This window comes from Cavia porcellus, unplaced genomic scaffold (genome assembly GCF_034190915.1).
Source record: "Cavia porcellus strain 051 isolate PalLab524CR breed Dunkin Hartley unplaced genomic scaffold, mCavPor4.1 scaffold_6, whole genome shotgun sequence".
NCBI lineage: Eukaryota > Metazoa > Chordata > Mammalia > Rodentia > Caviidae > Cavia > Cavia porcellus.
Genome location: NW_026947489.1, coordinates 83,314,587 through 83,327,996, shown reverse-complemented (window position 1 = coordinate 83,327,996; position 13,410 = coordinate 83,314,587). Strand labels below are relative to the sequence as shown.

At 46.6% G+C, this 13,410-nt stretch overlaps 1 protein-coding gene across 20 annotated transcripts in view; it reads left to right on the top strand.

The window, feature by feature from the left end:
• Positions 1–13,410, top strand: part of Msi2 (musashi RNA binding protein 2) — a 359,255-nt gene that overhangs the window by 232,058 nt on the left and 113,787 nt on the right. The window lies entirely within an intron of this gene.

Here is a 13,410-nt window from a genome sequence, read left to right as displayed (position 1 = left end):
TTGTGTTTGAGCTTAGCTTGGGAAAGGATCTCTAGCATTGGACAGATTGTCAGAAGACTCACTGGCCCCCACCTCTCAAGAGAACACATTAAAATTATTGCTTTGAACAGAAAAATTGCAGGAATCTAGAAAATCCTCCCCAGAGGTAATTGAGCTGATCAGAGGTTATGATTTAACCTTGTGTTTTCCTGTTCTCTGGAGCTCCAGGTTTCTGGGGTTCCTATTAACAGGGCATTAATGACCAGAGCTTCCAAATGGGGAGGCAAGAAAGAGTGGGGAGTGTTCTCAAGGGAGGGAGCTGTGAGCAAGCCATGTTACTTTGCCACTTGGATTGCATTTAGCTGTGTCTTGTGTTGTTTACATTCCTGCTGTCACCTGTGATTAGAAGCAGTTACCCAGCGCTGTCTGTCTTTCCTGTTTGGAGAAGGCGGCTGTGTGGAAGGGAGGAAGGCACGGAGAGGGAGTCAGAATGGGAGAACAGGTCTGTCCTGAACATGCCTGGTAATTGGTGCCTACTACCAAGGATGCCCAGCATCCTCAAAATGGGACAGTGGAGAATTAGATGGACTACTCTAGCATCAAGTGTTTGTGGAGGGAAGAGATAGGCAAGCGGGGATGCTGGGGAGGAGAAGACAAGGAGCAGAAATAAGACTATGCAGATTCATGCTATGAGGCATGTGCAGAGTGACTTTGGGACATCCTTGCTGGCCCTCCTGACTTGTGGGAGCCAGGTCAGAGTGGAACTGGCAGAGCCTGGAGTCATACATTTCTGCCTGTGGATGCAGAACCAGCTAAATGATGTGGGGGCCCAGAAGAAGAGGAGGGGTGTAGCCTCTTAATCCACAATGATTTAAAAATTTCATGGTGACTGAAGAACATTGAACAGAGCCTTGTGCAACTACCGCATAGCCACCCACTCAGGAAGCCAGCCTGAGTGGCAGGCCAGGGAATAGTAGGCAGGGAGAGAGTGTGCTGAGAAATTTCCAGAAGGACCTGGCATCCGCCTCTCTTCTCTTGCTGCTCCCCAGTTTTCTTTCTGTGTAAGTGGGAAGTTTGGCCCAGACATATTCAACTTCTCAGAACAGCGCAGGAAAAATTTCTGTGGAGCTCAGTCCTAAAGCTGGATTTGTCCTTGAGTTCCAAGCACTTAGCGGGTATTATGCAGCCCCTGTCTGCACAGCATTTGGAAGCAGGTGATGAGCACAGGGGCATCAAAGCCTCCCTCAGTCACCTTGCCCCGGCCTTTCCTTCACCTCCTCACTTCCTGCCTTTATTATCTTCTCAAGAAGAAAGTGCTGCGGTGGCAGAGATTGGGGATGCCTCTCTGGCTGTTCCCAGATTTCTTCTTCTTCTTTTTTTTTTTTTTTTTGTCTTTTTCCTTTTTATCAGTACCGGGGATCGAACTCACGACTGCCTGCTTGCAAGGCAGGTGCTTATGCCACTGAGCTAAACCTCCAGCCCCCCCAGATTTCTTCTTAAAAAGTTCCCAGCCATGGGTGCTGTCAGAGTTCGGCTGGGCCCTCCATCAAACTCCACACGTTGGGCAGCTGGGTACTGATTCAGCCTCAGCCTTGGGACCTCTATCCCTGTTCCCTCACAGCCAGGCAGGTGCTGCTCCATGGAGATTGCGCATACTGGGCCTACTTGGCTTTTTGTGGCCTATGGGCCAGGCTCATGACCCAGTCAGGCCACGCTAGCCATTTGGAACCAGAGGTCAGGGCAGACTCTCCACTCTTGCTCTACTCTTGGCCATCTCTGTGCCTGCTCTCCAGGGTCTCCCTTGGGCCAGGGATGGCCCTCAGGTACATCTGCATGGCAATTGGTGTCTCTTGTCACAGATGCACCAGGAAGGACCTCACTTGCACCAAAGGGGAAAATCCAGAGACAAGAGACTGAGCTGCCTGAGGCTGTGGGTACCTCACTGTGGGGAAAGCCCCCCTAAATACCAGATCTCCCTACCTGTGTGTCAGAGTGCTGGCCTTCTTTTCACATGGGCCTTCTGCTGCTGCGGCGACTCCTTCCTTTCCACAGCCTGGAACCCCATCTCTGACCTAGGTGAGCATCTTGGAGTCTCCTGGAAAAACACAGGGGCTAGGACCGAGGAGCTCCAGGACTCAGTGTATGGGTCTGACTGTCGAGAATGAATTCCTTTAATACTTTTTTAATGAACTCAAGAGGTGTGAGCAGTTGCTGCTGGTGGGATGCCCCAGGAAGCAATTGTGAGAGGAGCTAAGCCTCTTAACCTGCAGGAAGCTTAGCAGGAGATGCTCTTGATTAGGGTGGGTGGCGGGTGAAGCCAGCCTGTGGGTCTCCCTCTGCCTTGGGTGAGATGAGTAGACATTCTACCTACATGACCATCTTTGGATACAGCCCACCTGTGATGTGGCTGTGACCTCAGCTTCCTTCTGCTGAGGACCATCTTCTAGCAGTACTCTGAGGGGCTAGGAAACATGTCCTTCATTCCTGAAGGGGGTCTGGACATCTGTCATGGTGTCCACTCTGGTTTTTGGTGTCTTGGTTTCATGACTGTCTAACCAAGCCACAGTGAACCATCTTGGTAGAAACAACAAGTGCTTCTAAGCATTTACCAGAGCAAGAGTTGAGCGAGCCCAGAACACTCCATATTTGTGGGAACGGAGCTGCCCAGACCGACATGGGAGTTGAATCAGAGCTGGGGCATGACAACAGCCCACATGACCTGTGGACACGGTGCCAGGCAGTCACACAGGGGAGCCTGTGTGGACACGGGCCTGAGGGCTTCCTCATGCTTCATCGCCCCATCAATCCTTCATGCTGGACCTCAGTGTGCTTCCACTTCAGGATGGAAAAACTAAGGCATGTGAAGTTGTGGGATGCCATATGGCAGTGCCCAAGCCAGACAAGGTTTCTGAGCTACTGGTAGAAGCTCAGAACCTTCCTTGGCCTTGCCTATCCCATCATCCCATGGCCCTCTGTGATATGATTTGTGCCCAGGGGAGAGGAGGGAACAGTGGCTTTCCATTTTTCTTACGAGTCATTTCAAAGGCTCTCTAGTGTTAGAGTTGGTCTGAAAATATTGGGCTGATCTTTGAGGAAAAGTTTGTGGCTTTTTCCTTGAACTCAGCACTGGGTGTTGATCCCAAGGTGTGGCTGGAGGGGAGGATCTGGGGACAGTAGTGGATGGGCGCTGTCTGTGTGATTTGCTGTTTTGCTGGCAGGAGGCTGAGGATGGAGAGCTGGGGAGTGAGGGTGGAGTAGCTTGGTTCTCTCCTTACTGTCCTCAACCTCAGCCCCATGGGCAAAAGTGGAATGTGAGCGGGTTGGTTGCTACACTACATTCTATGCTCACCTCCTGCTGGAAGAAGGTTACCCCCAGCCTGAAGATCACTCCGGGGAAACTTACCTCAGCTGTCCCTCTCTCCGACCCCAGCCATAGGTTCCTGAACCCTGCACTGCTGGGTCCCTCAGGGGAGAGCTGGCTGCTCAGGAGCCCCCTGGGAAGAGAGCAGGGGGTCTCTGAAGCTTCATCCAACGCATGTGGAGGGTCGGTTGGTTTTTGGCCGCGGCCTTCCCTGTGGCTGCCATTACCCAGCAGGCCTGTTTGCTGTGGAACATTACCAGAGGCAAAGGAACAGGACACACAGAGAGAAAAATAAGGATTAGTGTGATGGATGACTTTCCCAACAGTTAGCAGTCACTTATTAAGAACAATGCTAATGGCTTTGGAAAGGAGTAACTGCTCCAGACACCACCGGGACCACGAAGGTCTCTTCCCCTGTACCAGCCACAGCTGGCCCTTGGCCAGAGAGTTCCTTTCCCAGCCTGTCTGTGCCTTATTCAGAGCTGGAGAGGTGCAGGGTGGACAGGGCCAGCCAGAGGCGGGGAACTTTCTGCAGACTTCCCTCAAGGCTGTGGCACTGGGAGTCTGGATTCTCCCTGGAAGCGTTCTTAGTCTCAGACCCAAAAACAGTTGGCTCAAGTTTAAGGTCTCCACCATTTGCATAATCAGTTTATTTATTAAAATAGTGCCAGTAAGATGTAACTGAAACTGTGATAGAAGGTAATGCTTTTCTAAAGAGAAAAAAAGCCCGTAATGTCTTGAATACCTGCCAGATACTCACTTTTGAAATTGACCTCTGAAGTCCAGATTGACTCTTTTATGTGTGCTATATAAAGATGATTAAGAATTGTGCTGTAATTACTTGTTTATTGGTGCCTATTTCTCAGATGAGGGAGGCATTTAAAAAGAGTTTCACAAAGGCATAAATTAAATTTAAAAAAATTTTAAAGCATTGCTTCATTTGTAGGTGTGAGATGTCAAAGACAGTATATACATGGCTTTTTCCTAATGAGATTCTAGGATTCTGATTTTATTTACCTGGGGAAGAAGGCTGGGATTTATAAGCTGTAAATGTAACTTTGTGGGCTGCAGGAAGAAGGATTTTTGACAATGAAGTCCAAGAGAAGGGTTGTTGGATAGAAGGCATGGTAGGGCAGTGTGGCATCTTGGCACTTGTACCAATACAGTTAAGGCATCACCCTACAAGATACTGGCACCCACAGGACTCGCCTTTGGGTTCCAGAGCGAGACTTGCTAGAATTAGGACTGGTGATTTCCCACCTGTCACATCTGCCGATACCTTGATGTTAGTTGCTAATGGTGTTAAGTACCCATCAAATCCTGCCCAAGTCTGAGATGTGTTAATGGATTTATTGAAAACTCATAAGCCAATAGTTGATCATTATTGATGTTGATCCTAATTCTGGATCTGGATTGGAATCCAGTTGACAAGAAAGCCGACCACTCACCGCACCTGCGTGAAGAAGGGGCTTGTCCTCACAAAGCTTCCAGTGTAGGCCATAGTATGGTATGAGCTCCAGACACACCACCTGGGCTTTCCAGTGCAGGCACAGGGTCTAGAATAGGGGACAATCCTGTCCTCTTCCCAGAATGCCTCACTGTCAGTGTGGACAGCTGCTTAAGGAAGGAATTGCCCAACCAGGAATCCAGGAGAAAATTGTCAGGATGGGGCCGAATCTCAATATGCTGGAGCCTCCTGCCATCCACTGTAGACAAAAGAGGACTTGAAGGTGTGGGGGAGAGCAGTGATGTGGGCATTGGTTGCTGTGTTCAGACTTAAAGAGGCCCTGCCGGAAGAGTGCCATGCAGGCTTGGTGCACTTAGAATGAGGAACAGCCACTCCCTATGCACTGGTGGCTCAGAACCCGAGGTTCTGGCTTCTTGCTGGGTGGGTTTTAATGCTGGGGCCATGTGAGCAGGTGGGCACAGTGCCCTGTGACTCACTGGCTGGATTTTACCCCAGATCCCGTAACCTTGCAACAGGGAAGATAAAGAAGGGCTAGGGTAACGAGCCACAGACCCCACCCTGAGCTGTGGCTCAGATACTAGCCCCAGAGCTGTCTGCACATTTTATTTTCTTGTTAAATAAACACATTAGCCTTCCCAAGAAATTGGTGCAAACATGACCTCGCAAATAACCAATTAAAAGGGCAGGGTTGAAGGGGAATGCAAATTCGAAAACATGTAGAAGAGGCCATTAGAGATTCCTGTAGATGCCCAGCCCTGGCAGCATCGATCCAAGACCTTAATTTTATTTCTGACAGGAAAGCCAGGAGTGGGCTTTAATTTTTTCCCCCCCTGCATTAACTCAATTCCGGAAGTGCCCATTCCGGCGCTGTCTCTTGAGATATTAATCAACACAGTCACTTGGTTTCTGTTCACCTGTTTTTCTCTGTAGACACAGAGTAATACAAAGCCCTCAACTCCCTAGCAACAGGGCTGGGGCCGGGGGGAGCCTGCAAAGGGGCGGGGTGGTGTTGGCATCCTGGGTGAGCCGCATTTTCTTTAGCCACAGTATAAATCTTAAACTTCTTTCCTTTGGGATAAAAGCGCTGGCACCAGAAGGGTGGTGAGCTAATAGGTCTTCCTGCCTTCCCCTGGCTGTGGCCCACGGAAGCAGAAAGGCAATGGGCCTGGGGTCAGCAACTTCATTGACCCAGAAATGGTTTTTTGTAGAGAGGCACAAAGCGTCTTTTGTTGGGTCCTGTTCCCATAGAGGCCGAGGCTCTGACTCTCAAAACATGTTTGAAGAGCTTGGGGAGGCCAGAGTGTGGAGGCCTGAAGAGAAGGGAGCCTTTGCATTGGTGACTTGATTAAAAGCGCCTCTTTGGGGGCTGTAGAGGGCTGAGCCAGAGGTCACCCAAAGCCACAGGCAGCTGCTTCCCTATTGGGACCTAGGTTTCTGGGGGAGCCCTGGTAATTGTGCAGCTCTGGGCCTGAGCTTCTGTGTGAGCCCTGAGCGTGAGAGGGTGGGCGTCAGCCCATCTGTATCTCTATTCGAACAGGATGCTGGGAAAGACCTAAGCCCTACAGTTGGCCCCATGGGTTGCAGACTCCAGCTTCCTTGTGGATGTGAGCTTAGGCAGGTGCCTGAACCTGTGAGCCTTGCTCTGCTCGCCTATGTAGGTCATGCTCCCGCTCTGGAACAGTTGGGGGCTCGGCTTGCAGACTGCCTCAGCAGGGGGAGGGTGCCATTGCCCTGCTCTTCCTCTCCTCTCCTCTCCTCTCCTCTCCTCTCCTCTCCTCTCCTCTCCTCTCCTCTCCTCTCATGAGGCAGTTAGTTTCCTATCTTTAGGCATGCAAACTAAAATCTGTGTTTGGATTTGGGGGCTCTAGTCTTTAAAAATAGAAGTTCTTTGTGAATATTTTTCCCTTCCCTTTTGCATGTAACACATAGGCTATATATGTCTAGCGTATTTCTGAAAGGCTACCCATAAATGGAAACAAACAGAATGGCATAGTGACCTGGAGCTCAAGAGCAAGAACCAGGCAGTTGGAAACTAATCTGTGTAACTTAATAGCTGTGTGACCTTGGGCAAGTTACTTAACCTCTCTGTGACTGGATCCCTTATCTGTCAAATACCAAAATGACCCTAGGGTAGCCTGAGGCTTACATCGTTTAATGAGTGTAAAAGGCTTAGCATAGTCTCTTAGATTTAAGAAACACTCAAAATGTTTTACACACGTGGACGTCTACTCATGGGTGCAGATGTTCCCACGTGAAAAGTTGTGTGCTTCTAGGAAAGAGGACTGAATGACCAGAGATACAGAGACAGAAGGAAACTTCTATTGTACTCTTGTTTGCCCTTTAAATTTTTGTACCTTCTGTGTTTGTTACCTGTTTAAACATTTTTTAGCATATGCTTTTCAAACATTGTTTTAACATACGCTTTTAAAACTCATTCCAGTTTGAACTGTCACTATAGTGATGTGTCAACATGAAAGACAATCTGCAAAAGAAAATATGCCCATCCCAGCACCCTTGCACAGTAACTGCCGTCACTTGTACCTTGTGCCTGACATAGGCTTACACGTGTAGTTGTTAAAGTTGGCTGTAACTATGGGATGTGCATATCATGTGGGTCGTGCTTTGTTGAGCAAAAGATGGGTCCTCCCAAACCAACAGGGACATGATCATGTGCAGATGAGAATCTTTGCCTTGGAGTCGCCTCTCCCCAGACAGTGTGCTATTATTAGAATACTCAGACTGGCCCTTGTATAAAAAGAAACCTATTTGCTCCAGTTCCTCCAAGACCTGGGAATTCAAAGTTCTTTGAAATTAAAGGGGAAAAGTTAAGAGCATTTTCTTATGCCAAGTGACGATTAGTAAACCTAAAGGGACTTTACACAGGATGGCAAATATAGATCCCTCCATGTCCTCATTGTTTATAGCTTAAATAACAGTTTGGTGCCCGCTAAGCTCGGGAAGTATCCTGACTGGGTGGTGAAGGAGTAGGAGCTTAGGCTAGAGTCACTCTGCTCGGTTCAAATTGTACTTATCAGTATGAGTTTGGGAAAGCTATTAACCTTCTCTGATCCTCAGTTTTCTCATCTATACAATAGGGTTATTATTAACTCATACGCTCATGAGATTCAATTTAGATAATATATATGAAGCTATATAGCTTAGGAGACTACATATAAAGATTAACTTTTTTATTAGCCCACCATTAACTATTGTTATTTTACTACTAATGAGCGTACTGTGGCTGACTTGACTTGGGGAATGGAGGCCAAGGGCTGCTGACCACAGGGAATGTTAACACTCAGCTATTGGCAGAAGCTGCCGTTTCCTACAGGGGAAGAATGGGTTGAATTGAGTCCTCCAAAAAGATAAGTTGAAGTTGAACTCTGGGACTTTCTGATTTGGAAATAGGGTCTTTGGAGATGGAATCAAGTTAAGATGAGGTCTTCCTGAGTAGGTTCACTCCGGATGACTGCTATCACTAAGAAGGAACATATGAAGAGAGATGCCAACAAGAAGGCCTTGTGACCTTGAAGACAGAGGTTGGAGTGACAGCACCACTGGCCACACCAAAAGCTGAGAAATACATGGAACAGACAGTGCAGCCCTGCCAACATCTTGATTTCAGACTTCTAGAACTGGGACAGAATAACTGTCAGCCCCCATTCTGTGCAGCCCTAGGAAAATAATACTGAAAGCAGAGCTTTCTGTCTGATGTGTCCCCTTGCTCGCCCCTGGTCTGCAGTGCCTTCTCCCTCTGTGCGTTCCTCTCCCTAGTCTCCTCAGCAAGATTATGTACAATGACCACTGAGAAAAGACCTTTTATGTAATTGAGGACAGAGCCTGAAATCCTGACACAGTTTGTGCCTTGTCTAAGTCTAATTAGCTGAAGACCCTGACGTGGACTTCAGGATGTTAAAGATACGTTTTGATGAAGAAAAACACTTGAACTATGAGGTATAATGTTTAATTTAGTGACCTTTAAGGTTCGGTCAGTTCTTTGGAAGCCAAAGACAGGAGGTGTCAGAATTCCCAACTCTGACCGTACAAACCTTCCTTACCAAGCAGTGCTTCTTAATTCAGTTTAAAACAGGAAGAGCAGAAGGAAGAGGAGGAAAAAGGAAATTAGGAGAACTCCTGTGTGTGACGGCGTACAGCTGGCATCCTTACATACCTACCTGTATTTCTACCTTGGTTAAAAAAAAATATAAGAAAATCCAGCAAGACAACAGTGAACTTCAAAGGCTGCCACACAGACTTCTTGATTTCTTTATATTGTCCCAGAAATCCTTGCAGGCAGGAACATCTGCCAAATTCACTCCTGGAGCAAGTTTTAAGTGACACTAATGCAATGGAGGGTCACAGTGGTGGCATCACCGGGCCTGTGGTTGTAAGGCGCCGGCGGGCACAGCAGTAACGAGTAATTATAACACACATGTGGGTGTGCTTCTGCTAATCCTCAGGTGTGGTTGGCAAACCCAGCAGTGCATAAAAGTAACTTCCATGATTTTAAAGGGATCAAAGTTGCGTGTCTCTGAGCACTCCCTACAAATTTGAAATTTGTTGCCCAACTTACCAGCTGTCCTGATACCAGGAAATAACTGAGAGGGCTTCCTTCCCCCTGAACGTGTCCACCATTAGTTTCTGTACCCCAGCACCCTCAGCAAGGCAGTTGCCTCTGCATGGGCTCTGCAGAGTACGTGTGCAATGCTGACATCCGATTTATTATCTCCGAGGGCTGGGCCGATTCGTGGATGATGCATGACTCTGCTTTCCACTGCCGCTGGAGGTGACATCATCCATTCTGAGCTCAGAATAGACATAGAAGCAACAGTGGCCCCCTGTTTTGTGTCTCTTACCAGCGCAGAGCTCCCTCCCACCCAGCTGCTGCATATTCAGTGAGTAGGAACCTCAGCGGATCCAGGCAGCCCGTCAGAAATAGCTGCTTAGCAGAAGGCCACCAAGGCTGTGGGACAATACAGCAGAGCTCCTCTACTTGGAATCGAGATTTCACGTGTGACCTACAGAACTGCTCAACAACTTTTGTGGCCGGTTTTGATTTCCTCATATAAAGACAGGGTTGCTTAGCAAGGCCTGATTGGCACCTTGGCCTAGCGTTAGATGCACTACATGATGAATGATAGCTGTTAGTGAGAGGTTTGGAACGGAGGTGGTGATTTTTAACCCTGGTTGCACATTATAATTACCCAGGGAGTTTTTAAAACCGTACTGAGCCTTTGCATTGATTGTTTTTAACATTCCCCAAACTACTGCCAATGAGTGTTAAGACTGGGGACCTCTGCCTGGGTCACAAGATCAGCAAGGACCCTTCCAGCTGTAAAACCCACCAAATCAGAGCCAGTGACTATCCGTGTCTGGGCTGTGGGGTCAAGGCCAGACCTCCTCTCCATGTGACCTGAGGAACCCAGGAAACCAATAACAATTCTTGTTTGCTTGCTCAAGAGAAAAAAATGGCATTGGCATCTTTGTAGTGGCCTCTTATAGCCAATTTGGAAGAAAGACCAACAATATTGGTTTGATTTTTTTTAAACCCATCATACCTCTCACCGTGGTGCCTGGTTGTAGCCCTGGTACCTGGTATGCGGTAGCCAGGGCTCTGTCCATGGTTGAGCATGTTTATGTATTTTGCTCTGGAAAAGTATCTGGCTACAGATTGAGATTTCAACTTCCTTCTCATTTCCAAAATCCCTGGTCTTGGCATCTGAAGTCTTTTAATTAAATTGATTCATTTGCTCTGGAAAGAAATTTCCTGATTCAGCTAGTATATTTATGAATAAACTATGCTGGAAACACCTGGCAATTTTTCTGAGTGACAATAAGAAAACACAGTCTGAAAATTATGGTTTAATTTGCTCCCTCCCTCATTCTGTCTACTATTCTAAAAAAAAAAAAAAGTATGATTTACAAAAGAGGCTTTGTGTTTTGCCATAATGCTAATCTGTTTTACAACAGAGATATGTGTATGCACAATATCTAATAATTTCCTTTTATGTTATTTTTAGAACTCTAATTTTTAATGGACAATTGAGTCATTCTTTGGCAAACAGGAAATCATCTAATTGCATGTTTTTATTTATTGTGTATTTGCAGGTAGGTCCTAAAGGGATTGGTGAGCGTATGTAGTTAGAATGATCATTATAGTAATGAGTTTATTTTCAGGTATTATAAGCTTTGTTGTCACTTTTGACTTGCATTCCAGCCATGTGTATGTGTGTGTGTGTGTGTGTGTGTGTGTGTGTGTGTGTGTATGTGATGCTGTGATGCTTGTGTAGGATGTATGTGCCATAGATTGTGTGTCCAGATGAAGGGACATGGGACGCATTTAAGTTGAGTGTAGCCCTTGGTTGGTTGTAAAAAGTATACTGGAATCCAAGACATTGTAAAGGGTCAAAATAGGAAAATAGGTTCCTGCTCCTGTTTTATTTCAGGTTTGTGGTTCCCTGATTTGGAGACTATTTAAAATCCCCTGGAATAATAAATACCAGTGCCCCAGCCTGGTCATTAATAGTATTGTTAAGTCTTCCAAAGTAGTGTAAGTGACTTCTACAAAGCGGTTTGATCATAAATGGCACCTCCTTTGTTCACCTCCCCTTTGCTTTCTTTTATAAGGTTCTTTAGCAAAGTGTGGGGGTAAGACACCACAGGTAGCCTAGCAGATCTTGCTGCCAGGGCAGTAGCAGCTGGGAAAGGGAGAGGAGAGCAGCTGTGGTTGTGTTATTAGTCATTCCATGAAGAAATTGATTTGATAAATAATAAAGCAGTGATATTAACAACACATGCTTGCGGGTCAGATGACTTCAATGAAACCCCCAGTTAAGTATGTGTAATGGTTTGACAATATATATGCCTTCTTAAAGCGTCCTATTTGAAAACGGAAATTGGGCTGTGCATGCAATTCTTAGCAAATATGCCAAGACCATTACCAAAGGGAGCTTGGAAATCTGAAGGATGATCTTTCTATTTAACTTGGCCTCTACCCTCCCCCTTTCAGCCCAGACTTAAGCTCACTTTGTTTCCCTGTCCTTGCCTTTTCATCTTGTTAACTATTTTGATTTGTAAAATACCATGCCTCACACTGCACTCCTTTATGATGATTTACTGTGCTGTTCTTATCTTTTACCTTAAATCGTTGATAAGAGCATTTTAAAAATGAAATTGCTACCTGACACTATTATAAAATCTTGGCTGGCGGCCAAGGGGAGAAACAAGAGCTGGGGAGGAGAAAAAGGAGACTTGAGTTTAGAGAAAGATTTTACACGAAGTGGATAGCACCTACCTCCCTCCCCCAAATTCTGGAAGCCTTTTTAAAAGGAAAAAAAAAAAAAACAATGGAGCATTAATATAGCCTTGTCAGGCCTTTCACATTAATAAATCAGCCAGGGGCAGGCAGGGAGGGTGTGGAACCATGAGAGGGTTGTTGGGCCAAGGTCATCTTCGGGGAGATGAAGTTCATGAATATGGTTTGCCATGGATTGGAAGTGGGTGGGAGGATGTATGGATGCATAGAAGGATGGACAGATGGATAGCATGTAGGCAGCTACAATACTTATGGTTAGACAGCTACCGTATTTATAGATTGGAGCACATGCCCTTTGCAACTCTGGACATCCCATCTCCGGGACCCTACTCTGTTTTGCTCCAGACAAGTCAAAACAGAATCTCCTAATTTAGTTCCTTGAGCTATGGTGGCTGACTTGCTAGACAGAGGAAGGTGGAAACTTTTTGTGTTGGTTTGGCTGTACTATATGTCTGGAGATCTCCATTTACCCAGAAAAGGCATCAGTGATTGGGGCGGGGGTGGAGGTGGTGGCAGTAAATAGAGCTGTCTGAAGGAACAGGCTTTAAATTCTAATACCCTGATTTAATGAATTCCTGTCTTTAATTCCTGTGACTTGGTGAAGACAGCCATTCTTCCCATAATGGCGCTTGTTAACCCATCTCAGTACTGACTGCTGCTTTTATTATTATTATGAAGACTGGAGAACTTAAGTTTGAATGTTGGAATAACAGGTTTCCCAAGTGCCTGGCAGAGAAGGGGGTATGTAATGATGATGATCTTCCGTGGGAATAACAGTGGCCACCATTGGATCTGGCAAAGGCGTCATTATATCTGAGTCGCCTGAAGCGCCGTTTGTGACGACCTGGTATTTATGGTCCTAGATTATTGGAGGGGGGAGAGTGAGGCAGCCACAGGGACACTCATCATCCCGTCAGGGCTCGACAGCTGGGGTGCAGCTGCTGGGTGCTGAGGCCCCAGCCTGGGGGAGGCCCCTGTGTGTAACCAGCGATCCTGGAGCGATTATGCCCAATTTATCAGGCACCTCCTGAAAATATAATCCACCACCAAAATAACTGCTTTTGGAAACTGTCTTGTCTCTTTTGAGTAGAGACTGGAGACAACCAGACAAGGTTCGGTGGTAACGAAGAAAGAAACATTACTTTCTGAACACAATCTTCTGTTACCAGTCACTTTTCAACAGGCATTCAATCAAAATGCTAATAGCGGCAGCAACAAGGGAGCGTGGTTATTGTAATACTAATTGATTGGTTGGAGGGTGGATTTTGATAAGTGCAGCTGAAGATT